Genomic DNA, 14136 nt, shown 5'->3' with positions numbered 1-14136 from the left:
TAAAAATAATTCTTTTCTCTTTTTTTTTCATTCAGACGACAGTCCTGTTTTGATAATTCAACCCAAAAGTTCTTATTATTTCTATTTTTTCTTATTGTATTTCTTCGAGTTTCGGTTGAATTGTTGGCTCGGTGTCAGCCCGTGAGACTGTTGTTCTCGATATGAATATTTCCCAGCCATTGTCTTTTCTCGCTCTTCTTTCTCTCACCGGTATCATCACCCTTGCTGATGATAACAGGTCGAATTACAACACACTCTCTCATACCCTCAGTTTCCAACGAAAATGTCGGCACACATCCGAGCAGGGTTCTACCATCGTCTAAATATCAAGGAAACTTTGTATACCTGCACTCTGAAAGAGACAGTTGAATGCCTTAAGATTCCCTTTTTTACTCCACCTACCCTCTCGTTCTTCATGAGGGAAATGGAAAAAAAGAAAAAAGAGAGCACAGACACCTTTCATTATCGAATGGAGCCTCTGACCTCTTGTGGCATATCTCCGACTGTGACGCAAAACCACACGAAACGATTCCTAATTTTCCTTCTTCTTTCCATTCTCTTTCTGTCTACGTGTCATCACCGGTGAATTCATGAAGAAGAGCAATGGTCGCGTGGGTACCATACGACGCATATTTCTTTCGAATTGCTTTCGTTCATTTGCTGGTGGTGAAATGACGTTCCCTTTTTTTTCTTTCTTTCTTTTTCTTATCACGCCGTTCGAAAATGGGAGAAAAGCCGCACGCTACATCATCTTCCATCGGCTCTTTTTAACGAGAAATGTTGGCGTTCATTCTAACGCTATAGATTCCTTTTTTTTTTTTTTGTATATGTGGATAGCGCGAGTGTTTGTTCACCGTCGTGATTGCAATGTGTGCGCAGTTATGCAGGATACGCATGATGTTCGGTTATTATCCAAGTGTTGCATGTTTTGGGGGCCAGCCTTAGAAAGTGGGGATGACTATCTTTCGGTATAAACAAAATCTATATATAGCTGGCTAATAATAATAATTAATCGTACATCTGGTAGCCTACATTCAATATGTTGGTACGTGCCAATCAAATTTGGATACAGTACATCAGCAGGAAACGTGTGTTGTCTTTCTGGGACGACACATGGGGGCAGACATTGTTCTTCACGGAGATCGATATCTTCGCAGCTTTACATTTCAGTTCAAAGTATGGTGAAAAAACGCTGTCCTAAATATACATCTAGCAGCAAAAGAGTGCGGCGCATATAACGTGACACACGCTCCAGCTGTTTTTTTTTTCCAGTCGTCTATACAGCAATAGCTTTCGTCTATTCTTCTTATACGCGTCATTGCTTCGTTTTCTTTTTATTTTCGCCTTGCATCATTTTATTGATGACAGAAACTCGGCGCAAGCTATACGCACATCGCTGCTATATAACATTTCCTTTTACGTCTATCTATGTTTTTTTTTGGTTCGTGTGTTTGCGTGTCGCAAGAGCCAAACTCCCCAGGTGTCGACGTTCCGTACCTGTATATATTTAGCTCTTCTTGTCCGATAAGTCTTTCCAATTTTTCTTTTTTAAAATTCCGATTTCGTTGTCGTAACAACCAGGAAAATAAAAAAATCGAATTATGAACGTTGATGTCTGGCGACGTTCCATCACGTTTTCAAAAAAGAGGGTAGAGCCGTTCATCAGATAGCCCATTTAGAAATGGAGTGATGACCGATCGTGATATCGTAATGAATTCGTTGACACAGCCAATTGGGGTGTCGTGTTTTTGGATTTTTTTTTCAAGGCGCGGCGGATAATTTTTTTTTTTTTTCTTTTATCTTGTATAGCTCTGAAACGACGAAAACGACAAGTTCCGTCATGATATATTTATACTGCCCACTAATATAACAATAAAAAAATCTTGAAATAAATTGATTTAATTTTTACAGTTTCCCAGAGGCATCGGTTAGTTTTCTTTTTTCTTTTCTTTGCCCGGCTGTATATTCTGATTAGTGTATATAGAGTTCTGATTCCTCTTCTCTACCTCGTTCACCGAGGATTATAATGAAGTCGTGAATCATGCAAATAAATACTATGGCCATTGTATTGCGCGTTGTTACACACACTATATGCAGCGCTATCGCGTCGCTTCGAAAAGAAAAAGGCCAAAAAATACTGCGCATTGCTGTCTCATTTATTCTTCTATTATTTTTTTCCTCGCTGTCGACGCGGCCGCTTTCACGCGGCTATCGTTCGACAACATCGGCATCAAACCAGCTCAATGATATAGATTGTTCTTTTCCTTTTGTCCTCGGGAATCTTATAACATGTACAGGTACGTGGCGCTTTTTGCATAGCGAAAGTTGCATCATAAATTAAAGGAAAAGATGCTCGATAATGTCTGAGATCAGCTGCAAAAGGAGCACAGGGACGATGAGCCAGGAATGCGGCCCTTTCCTAATGGCCGTCCGTTGCGAATTTCGTTTTTTTTTTTTTTCGGGAGCGCGTTTAGTAGAAGACGACGTGTAAATTATATTCTGATGTTGGGTCTATAATTGGAAAATAGTGAAGCAAGACGTTCTCTCTAAAAATATCTTTGATTTTCATTGAGAGGTGGGCGATATTTTTAGGTGATCGACCTCTGATATTACGGAAATAATCTTCACGAAAAAAAAAATAATCGCATCAGTTGAGGAGTGTTTTTCGCTGAGGCACACGTTCGTTGCTGCGTCAGCCATCCGTGACACGTCCAATCTCTGCGATAAATTGGAAAGAAAAAAAAAATATGTGTATGACGAGAATGAAAGAACAAGTTGGGAAGCAGCTTTCATTCTCTTTTCGTTTTGCAGTTGACGGCCGTGTCGTGACCATTGATAACCTTTTTCCTTTTTTTTTCACATGGCAACGTAGAAATTATAGGACAAAAAGGCAGAGGCCTTTCTCACACTCTTTCGCTTGACTTGCTAAGGTCGGCGTCCATCACGCTTGTCCATCACATTTTTTACCGAATAGATTATAACAGAGGCCAGCAGCTATTTACAGTTTGAAAAAAAAAAAAAAGTAGCAATTCATACAATGCACATTCATGTACCAGACGAGGCTGAACATTACGAATAATGTAACACAGTCGACGTGGATGTATTTTTATAAATGCGAGTTGGATCCGTGCGCGATCTTGGTCCTCCATCGTCTCGTGTCTGCCATCATTTATCAATGCCCTCCTTTTTTTTTTTTTAGAACTTGGAAATCGGTTTCATTGTCAGTTTGTCACCTTCTTTGCGATGCTGCAATGGCATCGTAAGCAGAGGAAAGAGAGAAACCGTGTCGGTTAGCGACCCAGTCATTCATCAAGCTTCTTTCGTGAGTGTGTAAACTGTGTTTTTGTAAATAGAAAACGCGCATTCCTTTTCTCTTTTCTATGAAATTTGTTTCTTAATCATCATCATTTAAGACAGTGATCGCAGGGTAGAGAACTGTGTTGACTTTGATTCTATTCAATTTCGTGCTTTAATATCTCCGTTCGCCAATCGTCATGTCTTAGCTTCTCATTTATATTTGCTTTTATATTTAATAGCGACAGCTGAACTGTCATATGCATTCCACTGGATTCCCACCAATTTTTAAACACGACATCCAAAACGAAAGTGAGTGTGCCACCGGAGGGTGAAAGAATAAACGCCGGAATTCCCTTTTTTTTTTCTTTTTTTAAAGACGACAGACATTAAAAAGGGGGAAACTATTTATGCTCTCACTCTCTGTCTGTTTGTATGAAGGTTTTCCCCATCTACCATGTGAAAAAAAAAAAAAAAAAGAATTCAAAACTGCGTGCGTGTGTTTCACCTATATCTACCTTTTTAGGGAATCCGGGTTCCACGACGATCTGCCACGTCGCTCCCTTTTGCTTCATGATGGATTGGGCCAGAGCATCCAATTCCACTATGGAATCACATACGCACACGTATAGACTCTTAAACATGTCCGGTAAGTATATATATAGCCGTGGTATTTCGATTGAGAAAGAGAAGGAAAAGATCGGCCCACGCTGTCAATGAATGTGTACACAAGTTTCGTGTGTGTACACACAGACATCCGCACCTTTTATTTTTTTTCCTAGGATGGAAAGAGAAGAAAATAGGGAACGTATATAAATATAAAAAAAAGATGGCGACGACACTTTTCTGAGGTTTTGATGGATCACGGTTGACTTTTTAGCGGCTGCCAGTCGGACGTGACGAACCAGATCTGACACAGCGCGAATGTTATATACCATTTTTTTCATTTTCATTTTCATTGATTATAGGGAGAGGGGAGAGATGTAACAGACAACACAGTTGAAATCGTCGGTCAACAAGAAGGGTGCGTATTGCCGGCTGTGACCCGAAATGCAGACAATATTCAGCAGCTTCTTCTTCTTCTCACGGATAATCATCGGACTGATCGGTCCGAAAAATGATGACTGGCATTCGTACGGATTGCCTTTTTATTATTTTTTTTTTTACCCGTAAAATAAATTCCTTCCGTAAAGAATACCGCCCTAAACATCTGATATTGATCAATAAAAAAAAAAGAGAGAGAGAAAATTTATATTAAATGTACTGGGGAGGGGGGGGGGGGTTCTATTCTTTGGGCATGTCCTTTTATTATTGATACCGCTATTCTTCTTTCTTTTTTTTTTTAGGTGCATGATCTCGGTCGGTAAAAAAAAATATAACCACTGGATATCAAAGCAAAAGCCGTTCACAAAAGTGAGCCAACGAGTCGATCAATCGCAACCGGCAGCTTATCAGCTAAAAAAAAAAAATGGTTAAACTCGGCTCGCGGCTGATGGTGACCACCGCGTAAAAAGTGCGTAAAAACTCCATCGATCATTAAAGTGACGTCGGCGTCGATATTTTTTTTTTTTTTTTTTACCAGGAATTAAAAAAAGAGCTTTGAATCTTTCACGGAGATGGAAGAAAACCGGTGTGAATAAAAAATGTGTAGCTTTTTTTTTCGTTAGGTAAAAACGAAGAGGCAAACATAAGTCAATGTTTGATCAGTGGGCTGGGCATGTTGTGGATTAATCGCAGCCTTCCTTGTTTCTTTTCTTTTTTAGATATAAACGAAATCAATCAATGTGTCGAAAAGAAACGACGTGGAATCAAACAGTAGCAGCTGATTCGTTTTCCAACGATAATGATGATGCATTTGTTTTCCTTGTAAACTGGTATGGTCTTAATAAATTCTGCCCAATCATTTCCTATTATTTTTTCTTCCCACTGGTCAGTAAATTCTTGTTAGTATTTTTTGATAACCAGGTCATCGCTACTTGGAGATGTGCTCAGCACTTGTCATCGGCTCAGCCACCAGGCTGAAACGTGCCGGAGACGAAGAGCACCTTCACAAGTCTAGATTATACGAACCCAACAAACTCTCATTTTGAAAAGCTCACAAAAACGATACGATACATAAAGCCCGTTAGTTTTAGACAAATACTAGTACGAACCGGCTTTTTCGATTTCCCCCTTTTTTCTTTTACAATAAAAATAGGATGAGAAAATAACAAAAAAAAAAGTCCCTTTTTATTTTTCCTCATACGCAAACAAAACAAAAATTCAAGTGAAATGAAAGAAAAAAAGGGGGCAGCCGCGTGCCTTGTACAATACAAAACGTGTAGAAAAGGCTTGTTCACTCTGCGAACAAGAAGAAGCTGGTCCGTTCGGTTGTGATGAGGGAACGAAATGAGCAATGTCATTATGACGAGAGCGTGATTATCATACCTTCAGGGGGTAGAGAAGGTGACTCTATATGCTCAATGTTTTAGCCTTTCTGGCCACCGCTTTTTTGCCGTGCTCGAACCACCACCTGGGCGGCTCTCTTCTTATTTTCTGCTATATCAGCCGCATGACATCCGAGAAAGAAAAAAAAAAGTGGGGGGGGGGGGGGGGGGGGGTTCTAGCGCTCTGTCCTAATTACAGAGTAAGACTTTTATTGAAGACACAGAAAGAAAAAAAAAAAAAGACAGCTCTTGTTTGCCTCTTTTTTTTTTTAAACGTACAGAAGTGCATGTCTTACCTGTGTTTTTTTTATTCCTTCCCTTTTCTTCTTTAGTGTGTGCGCCTCGTTGCGCTGACCGTTTCACTTTTATCTGTTTATTAACGCACGCGCTCCTCATCTCTGCTTAACATGCCTCTTATATATCTAAAATTGTCTTTCTAAATAACCCCCACACGCTAAAAAGCCTTTTGGCTGCCTCGTTCCTTCATCAGTTAACCGAATCATTTCTATCCACAGTTTCTTTCTTTCCTTTTTTAAGGTCCGTCTATACGGACGGTGTGTAAAGGACATATAAGCTCCCATTATTAAGGCTAAACAGGACTATAAAAAAAACAACACGAAAAGACAATCCAATTTGAAAAAGAATGTTTGTATTTTACGCGAAGAGAAAGGACTTCAGCGTGAACCGTCATCGAGTTATTCTATTTTACTTAAATCGCTCTCATTGCTGCTGCGATATTGCACTAAGAATAAAAAAGAAATGTTAGCGGTCCAGCCAGTTAATGTTGGCCCGGCGAACTGGTAAGAACCCAATCGAGTTAACGAGTAGTGTTTAGATAGAAACGGACAACAATTAAATGTAAGACCCCGGCCACTATTGGTCGTTATAGTTCGGGCTCTGTGCTTGCTGGTCAATTAAAAGAAAATAACACTTTAATATTGAGGGGCGACAACGGCGTAATATATTTAAAGTCCTATATAACACAAAGAAAAACTACATAGTCTTTTTGTGTGTGTGTAGACGTTATTTGAAAGAGAAGAGAGCAGTGCCTCTAGTGGGCTCGTCAAAACTTGTTACGAACCCATTTTCATAGTGGCCATTTCATCAACAAGGTAAGTAGTAGAAATATAACTAGGGCTTGTTGAAGACCGGTCCAATTAGAAGCACTTAAGGAAGAATGAGGGAGGAGAGAAGGAGACGATAAAAACGAATGCAAGTGGTGGGACAAACAATCGTAAAAACAAAAGAATAATAAGACCAGACAACAAGGAATTTTTTTCTATACGCAAGAAGAAACATTGTGTCCTTCGCTCTTGTTTTTATTTCAGTAGATTACTAAGGCGATTCAACGGAGAAACACAGTGCGCAAAATAACAGAAAAAAAGTGGCCAAAAATAATCAACAAAGGTGCAGTTTCGTACAGGGTAAATGATACCTTTTATATAAAGGTAACTGTGAAGGGAGAAGATGAAATATGATATCCGCTTTTTGTGCGTCTGTGTTTGTGTCTAATCTTTTCTTTTTTTCGGTCCCCAAATATCCGGATATGACTCTGTGACCGGATGACCTTTATTTCCTATTTTGGGGAAGTTTACAGGACACTAAAAATTGAAGAGAAAAAAAAAAAACTTGAACAAACAAAAACAACAACAGTGTACCAAAAGGCAGCACGCTGTCACAATTTTATTGCTGTCTCATTTCTAAAAATAGGGGCGAACGAGAAAGAAAAACACCGGCAAGGGGAAGAAATAAAAAAGAACAAATAATGTGCTTTTCATGTGTGCAAGTTCGATACAGTTTGCCATATTGGACCTTCCCCTAACATCGGACCAATCTGTTTGGTTGCCATTCTTCCATCGAAACCCTCCCGTGCTACAAATCCTCCCAAGTCCAGCAGTTCGCCGCAGATAAATGCGCATCAATCAGTACGTGTATCGTGTGTGTGTGTCTGTGTGTGTCTGTATAAGGGAATCATTTATATGGCTTTTGACCTATTGTGTTTTAATGGCAGATTCCTGTGCATTGAGAAAAAGAAATAGATAAGCGAGTTGATGGTCGACATTTTTTTCTGTAGCAAATTGTCACTGGAGCAGCGACGTATAAATAGATTCCAAACCATTTGGATGCGTGGCCTTTTTTGTATCTGTGTGTGTGTGTTATAAAAAAAAAAAAAAATGTTTGGCTTTTCTTCTTCTTTTTATTTTCTTGTTCTCCTTCTTCATATTCCCCCCACCGTTTGACTAATGATCTTCTATTGATGCGCGTACGAGCCATCCAGTTTCGGTCCGGGTGAGCTCCGTTATCATTATTATGATTATTTTCAAAAAAAAAAGGAAGAAGAAGAGAATAAAAGCCACACAATTTTAACGACTTGCATTTCGCCCAATCCTCCCTTTACCGTCACCTCCTACCTTCTATTATATAGCCCATAGCTACACCTTGGTGTGTGCGGATGTCTCAGGATTCTCAGCTGTTTGTGCTCGGCTATCCTCTAGATCTTCTTTTCTATTTATAGTATAGATATACACTGACGAAAGAATGCCATTGAGACTGGGCAAGCGACAACAAGGACACGATCGTCTTTTTTTTTTTTTTTTTTTTTTGAGTTGGCCAGCAATTCGACGACTCCCTTCGTTTGCTTCCCCCTCTTCCAATTTTTTTGAAATCCCCCAATTCGAGTTGCTGGATCGAATACTTGAACTGCTGTAGAACCCACAGACTGAAAGAAGTTACGACCGAACATATTTTCACGTTTTACGATCGCCTTGATGCATCTAGTATATTACTCTGCGTTCCATGACGAGCTGCAGCACACGACTTTCGTAAAAGGGAATGAAGAAAAAACATACACACGTACACACATACACACACACACACACACAAAATGGATATAAATAAAGAGACACAATCGTCAGCGAGTGGACGAGTTGGGAGCATCAAAATGGCGTCTGAGTCAAATAAAAGTTGCCCCTCCTAAGATCTATACACGTTTTTATGCCACACTGGGAAATCGAGACACCGTGAAAACTATTCAAAAATGAGGGGTTGGACGAAAGGGGGGATTTGTTATAGAACGAAAAAGAAATGTCCAATGTTTTCACTGTGTGACACAACCACCATTCCTTGTATAAACTGGATAAAATGGTATCTTGTAATATCATGGAACGACTCCCCCCCCCCAAAAAAAGGAAGACGATCCCTCTCTTTTTTTTCCGTCTTCCTGTTCTTCTTTTTTTCGGGTCAAGAGAAGCTTATGCCTTACTAGATTTGTGTAATTTTTTAAACATACAACGAAATTTATTGACTGCATTTGAATGATTATAGTTTATAGAACGGTGGGTGCTGCCGCAACAGCCGGCATGAAAAATAAAAAAAAGGGTCACTGCAACAAGTTCAACTGAGTGGAATGAAGGGCAACACAACTCACCTCCGCCATCAGAAAGCAACACTTTGCTTTTCCCAATAGCCGCTTTCAATGGACACCAAAAAGAAGGGCCAATAGCACCTATCCTTTTCTTTTTTTTTTTTGTTATGATTATTATTTATTATTTAGTTCTTGTACAACAAATCGGTGTACGTTTACTAGCATTGAAATCTCTCTGTGTGCATACAGAGACTCAATAAAAGAAGAGGTTCCATAAATATCATCGATAAATAGAACGATGCTGTTTCATAGAGCTGGGCCCCTTTCGGCTGTCCGTTCTATAAATATCTACAGTAAGCTTACAATCAGAAAATGATTTGTATCAATGCTACGAAGAGCCGATCAAAAAAAAAAATGGATAAAAGGGAAAAAAAATTCATTTAGAGTTATTGAGTGGAAGAAGATTTCCAAAAAAAAAGGTCTATCGATGTTTACAGAGCATTTGATCTAGTGTGTGTGCATGGCTTTTTCCCAACATCGTTTTGATCCATTCAAACGCGCAATGGCATTCCAAACAGATGGGTTAAAGACGGACGGCATTCGATGTACGCCGAAAAAGAAAACTCAATTGAAAATGTGCGCGATTAAATGAATGTACAACAAATCGAACTAAGAAAACGAGACAGAAGTTTCAAGCGCGGCTTGAGAAAGCAAAACATTTCGCACAAGGTTTACACACAGGAAAAACTAAAATAGCCGACGCCACGAAAATCCTGTTTTTGTTTCGTTCCAGTGCTTTTTACATAACTCGTTTTCAGCTACCCACATAAAACGCAGATGTTCGAGCGCGTCGGCAGTTGCTATCGAGTCGGTAAGATCCGATTGAACTCGTGCGATTTGTGACAACAAAAATAGATTTGACGCAAGCGCAGTTTTTTTCGCTACATTCACTTCCCATTCGGTTCGAACTGCGTGAATCTTTTTTTTCGTTTTGTTTCTTTTCTCGCTGATGACGGAAGAACCCACCGTGATTATAGCTGGGTGGGGAGACACACTTGGAATGCTTCAATAAAATTTTCGGGAAATGCTATTAAAAGATATTGTTGTGATCCGCAGGTGGCGGTCGTTGATTGTCTTGGAATCTCAACACACCGGCCGGTTGTCTATACGCAACAGCGAACGTGGCCAGTCAAAACAAAAAAAAACTTGTTTGTGGTATTTTGCACTATTTTAGGAACATTTTTTATTTTTGTAGCGCGGGATACGTAAACAAGTTTCGTGTTTATTATACGCTGCCTTAATCGGAATGCGTTTGTCGTACGTGTCTGGTGAACGTATTTTCATTAATTCGATGTTGCGAAAAATACCGGAGCGCTGATTGGCAATCGTTGTCAAGTTCTATCATTATTTACCTGATAATTTTTTTTTTATCGGAAAAAACAAGAACATAATGCAACAGTCCTCTGGACCTGTTACGCAGAAAATGTGCAACAGATAGATGTTGAAGGGCGTAACAAACACCGTGGGGTAAAACCTGTCTAAGGAAAAACAACATAAAAACAAAGGAAAGAAGCCTTTAATTCAAAGAACGTAAGTCTCACGTCAAAATGAAGCTCGTTTTCGTGATCCTCGTTTAATTTTGAATCGAAACGATGCATTTTTAACGATATCTAAATTTTAGCCAAAAATGAAAAAGTGGGAAGGCTATAGCCTTCTAACTTTTGTCAAAATCAGCCAAAAACCAAAATCTCTTGAAAATCTATAAAAACCACGTACTATATTCACAACTAAACGTAGAATTCAAAAACATAACGCATTTTAATGAAATGTCTGTGTTTTTAAAAATAAAAACAAATTATTGAAATGTCGGGCTTATTTTGTAGGGTTTATTTTTCAAGCCCCGCATCCACTTAAAAGTCCAATAACTTTGAAACTATCAGTCCCACGAGAAAATAACGTCGATTTTCGTGATCCTTGTGTGATTTCCAATCGAAACGATGTATTTTTAACGAAATTTAGATTTTAGCCAAAAATGAAAAAGTGGGAAGGCTATAGCCTTCCCACTTTTGTCAAAATCGACTAAAAACCAAAATCCATCGGAAATAAATAAAAACCACGCGTTACATTCACAATTGAACGCTGAGTTCTAAAATGTAACTCGTTTTAAAGCCATAACTACGTAAAAAAAAAAAAAAAAATCAATTGTCGGGCTTATTTTTTTAAACTCGACTTTTTGCAATTCGCCCAAAATCAAAAGTCATACTCAAAATCCAATGTTTATTTCGAATAACTGGTTCATTTCCTCGTCAAGACGTCCATTTATGAACTATTTTAAATAATATTTCATAAACTATTGTGCTGCATCTCAGTGTTAAAGCTACTGTATATCTCAGGTAAACGGTAATCAGTTCCACGTGAAAACGAAGCCCATTTTCGTGTTCCTCGTTCAATTTTCAATTGCAAATGTGTAGAAAATACACACCTGTACGCAATATTCAAATTTATAAACGCGGATCGTGTTGTGCCTTATGCATTCCCTAGAAAATGAAATGAGGAAGAACAATTTGAAGTGAGAAGCAATTTTTAATGAAACCAATTTGAAACGAAAAGGAATTCTCGTCGTTTTATGACACGGATCGTTTAGAGAAGTCAAAACTCACAGCTGTCGATCTCACGTACGTCGCACGACTAAATGCATTTGAGCTAACACCTCGATATCAGCATTTCATTCATCAAAGAGCGTTCAATCACCCAAGGGCAAGAAATTAAACATCTCCCCGCTTCGTTTAAATATCTTCCCATTCTATTAGCACGCGATGGCATACGACTAACGAAGTCGAGCGGTTCGCAAGATCGTAAAAGAGGAAAAAAAAAAAGGGGGGCATATAGACGAGAAGCAAATGGCCACCGGCCCTCTGATGCAGAGAACTCAAATGATGCAATATGCATAAAAAGAGACAGAAGGAGAGCCATACAACTGATAATAACTACGTGAAACGGTGTGGGGCGAGTGAACCGAACCGACTAATGATTCAAAAGAAGGTAGAGGACCTTACCTGTACAAGGAACATAGGTAGAGCACACACATATAATACAGACTATTAAAAAAAAAAAGAAGCGAGTGTGTAGACGAAGATGGCCTGCAGGAAAGAAAGTAGATGATGCTCCACATCTCCAATAAAAAGAAAAGAGGAGCAGCCGTTACATACCGAACGATAATGATGATGATTCCGCACGGTACAACCGATGGCTGAACGGTGAATTTTTTCGGTTCCAGCCAAATAAAAAAAAAATTCTGCTGCCACTCTGCAACATCAAAAGGTGGCCCACAGCCAGTGTCTTTTGATATGCTCAAAATTGTAGCTTTTTTTTTTATCTTCCTTTTTATTTAGTGTCTTTCCAGCTTTGCCCAGCAGCGGTCAATAGAAGGGCTAAATAAAAAAAAAAGAAGAAGAAGAAAAATCGGCTTCATTTTTTTTTTATTATTATATTTATTATATCAAAATCTTTATGTATTTATATATAGGACGATGTTTCATGGTGGGCTCTCTGCGAAACGGAAAGAAAAAATGCTCGTAAAAATTGAAAAAAAAAGAAGAATTCCAGTCGGCAAATGATGGCGGTCGGGCATGTCGAGAGCCGCGAAAATTCCTCCCTTCTTTCATCCTCTTTTTTTTTTCCTTACAAGCTATATAGGCAAAATTCAAAGCCGATGGCTTTAATTTCTAAACATATAATATTAAGTCTTACTGGAGGTCTATGAGTCTTTAGCGTGAGATGTCATCTACTCGAAAAAAAAAAAATAAGCCCGACAAACTAAGCCCGACAAATTAAGCCCGAGTTTTTCATTATTTGGCCAAAAAATTAAGATATAGCTATAAATGCACAAGATTTATGTGCAATATTTAACGGGAATCGAAGAAATTGACTTTGTTTTTTCGTGGGATTTATAGTTTTTGAGTTGTTGCAGTTCAAAGTCAATATACCATTGTTTTAATGGTACTATAGTACACCCTAACGACAATCTCCAAACGACTACCAATATTACCTCACAAGCAGTCGTGATCGCTTTCCTATATCTATTCCTTTTTGTTTTTTCTTGTTAAATGAAGCCGACGCAATTAGTCGGTCAATCTTGACAAGGACATCGGAAAAAAGGGAAGTTTATCATAGAAACATGACTTGTCAAACAATCGACATACATAACAACAATTTTCAAATAAAAATAAATACCAAAACGGAAGCTTAGGAATGAGAGAAATTAAGGGAACGACCTTGATGATAAGAAATTATTTAATCGGCCAATCTAAAGAGATCCGGTACCGCCTTCCTTTTTTTTAACTACATATTTTCGATTCGTCCGACTCTGTGTGTGCAAACGTGTGTATATACGATGCAGCGATAGATATACATTACAAAACCCGTCACAAAATTCGTGTACATAATTGAGGGCCCCGTTTATGTATTTACATCGAATGCGTTTTTTCCCATCTGTCCTTCGTTTCTTGTTTCTCCCGCCCCGATTTCCTTTTCTCCCGCAGACGACACACACACACACACACACACACACACACACACACACACACACATAAAACGTATATACAATCCATTGGCCTTTCTATCCTGATGATACCAGAGATCTTAATTGGCGACATAAATCATGGCTCGGATATAATATTCTGAGAAAAGTCTCAAGTAGAGAAAAAAAAAAAAATGTTTGAGCTTTAAAAAAAAAAAAAAAAAAAAAAGAAATGGAATGATTTATGGAAGCGGTAAATTATCAATGTCCGTCGGAATGCTCCAAACGCTCCAATAACACACTCTCTGTCTTCAATTTTTTTTTCGTTTCTTTCCATTTTGTTTGGGAAGAAAAGAAAACATAGTAATAATAAAACGAATGAAAATACATATACATATAAAATGCAACTAAGCTCGACTTGTCTGCTTTTCGTGTTACCTATATTCTCAAGCCACTGAAACTAGAAGGAGTAAAGACTGTACGTATTTTATTGATTAATACATAGTTGCGCTGGCAGCCAAGACAGCAGTCTT

This window comes from Daphnia carinata, chromosome 3 (genome assembly GCF_022539665.2).
Source record: "Daphnia carinata strain CSIRO-1 chromosome 3, CSIRO_AGI_Dcar_HiC_V3, whole genome shotgun sequence".
NCBI classification, from domain to species: domain Eukaryota; kingdom Metazoa; phylum Arthropoda; class Branchiopoda; order Diplostraca; family Daphniidae; genus Daphnia; species Daphnia carinata.
This window is presented reverse-complemented; position numbering follows the sequence as displayed.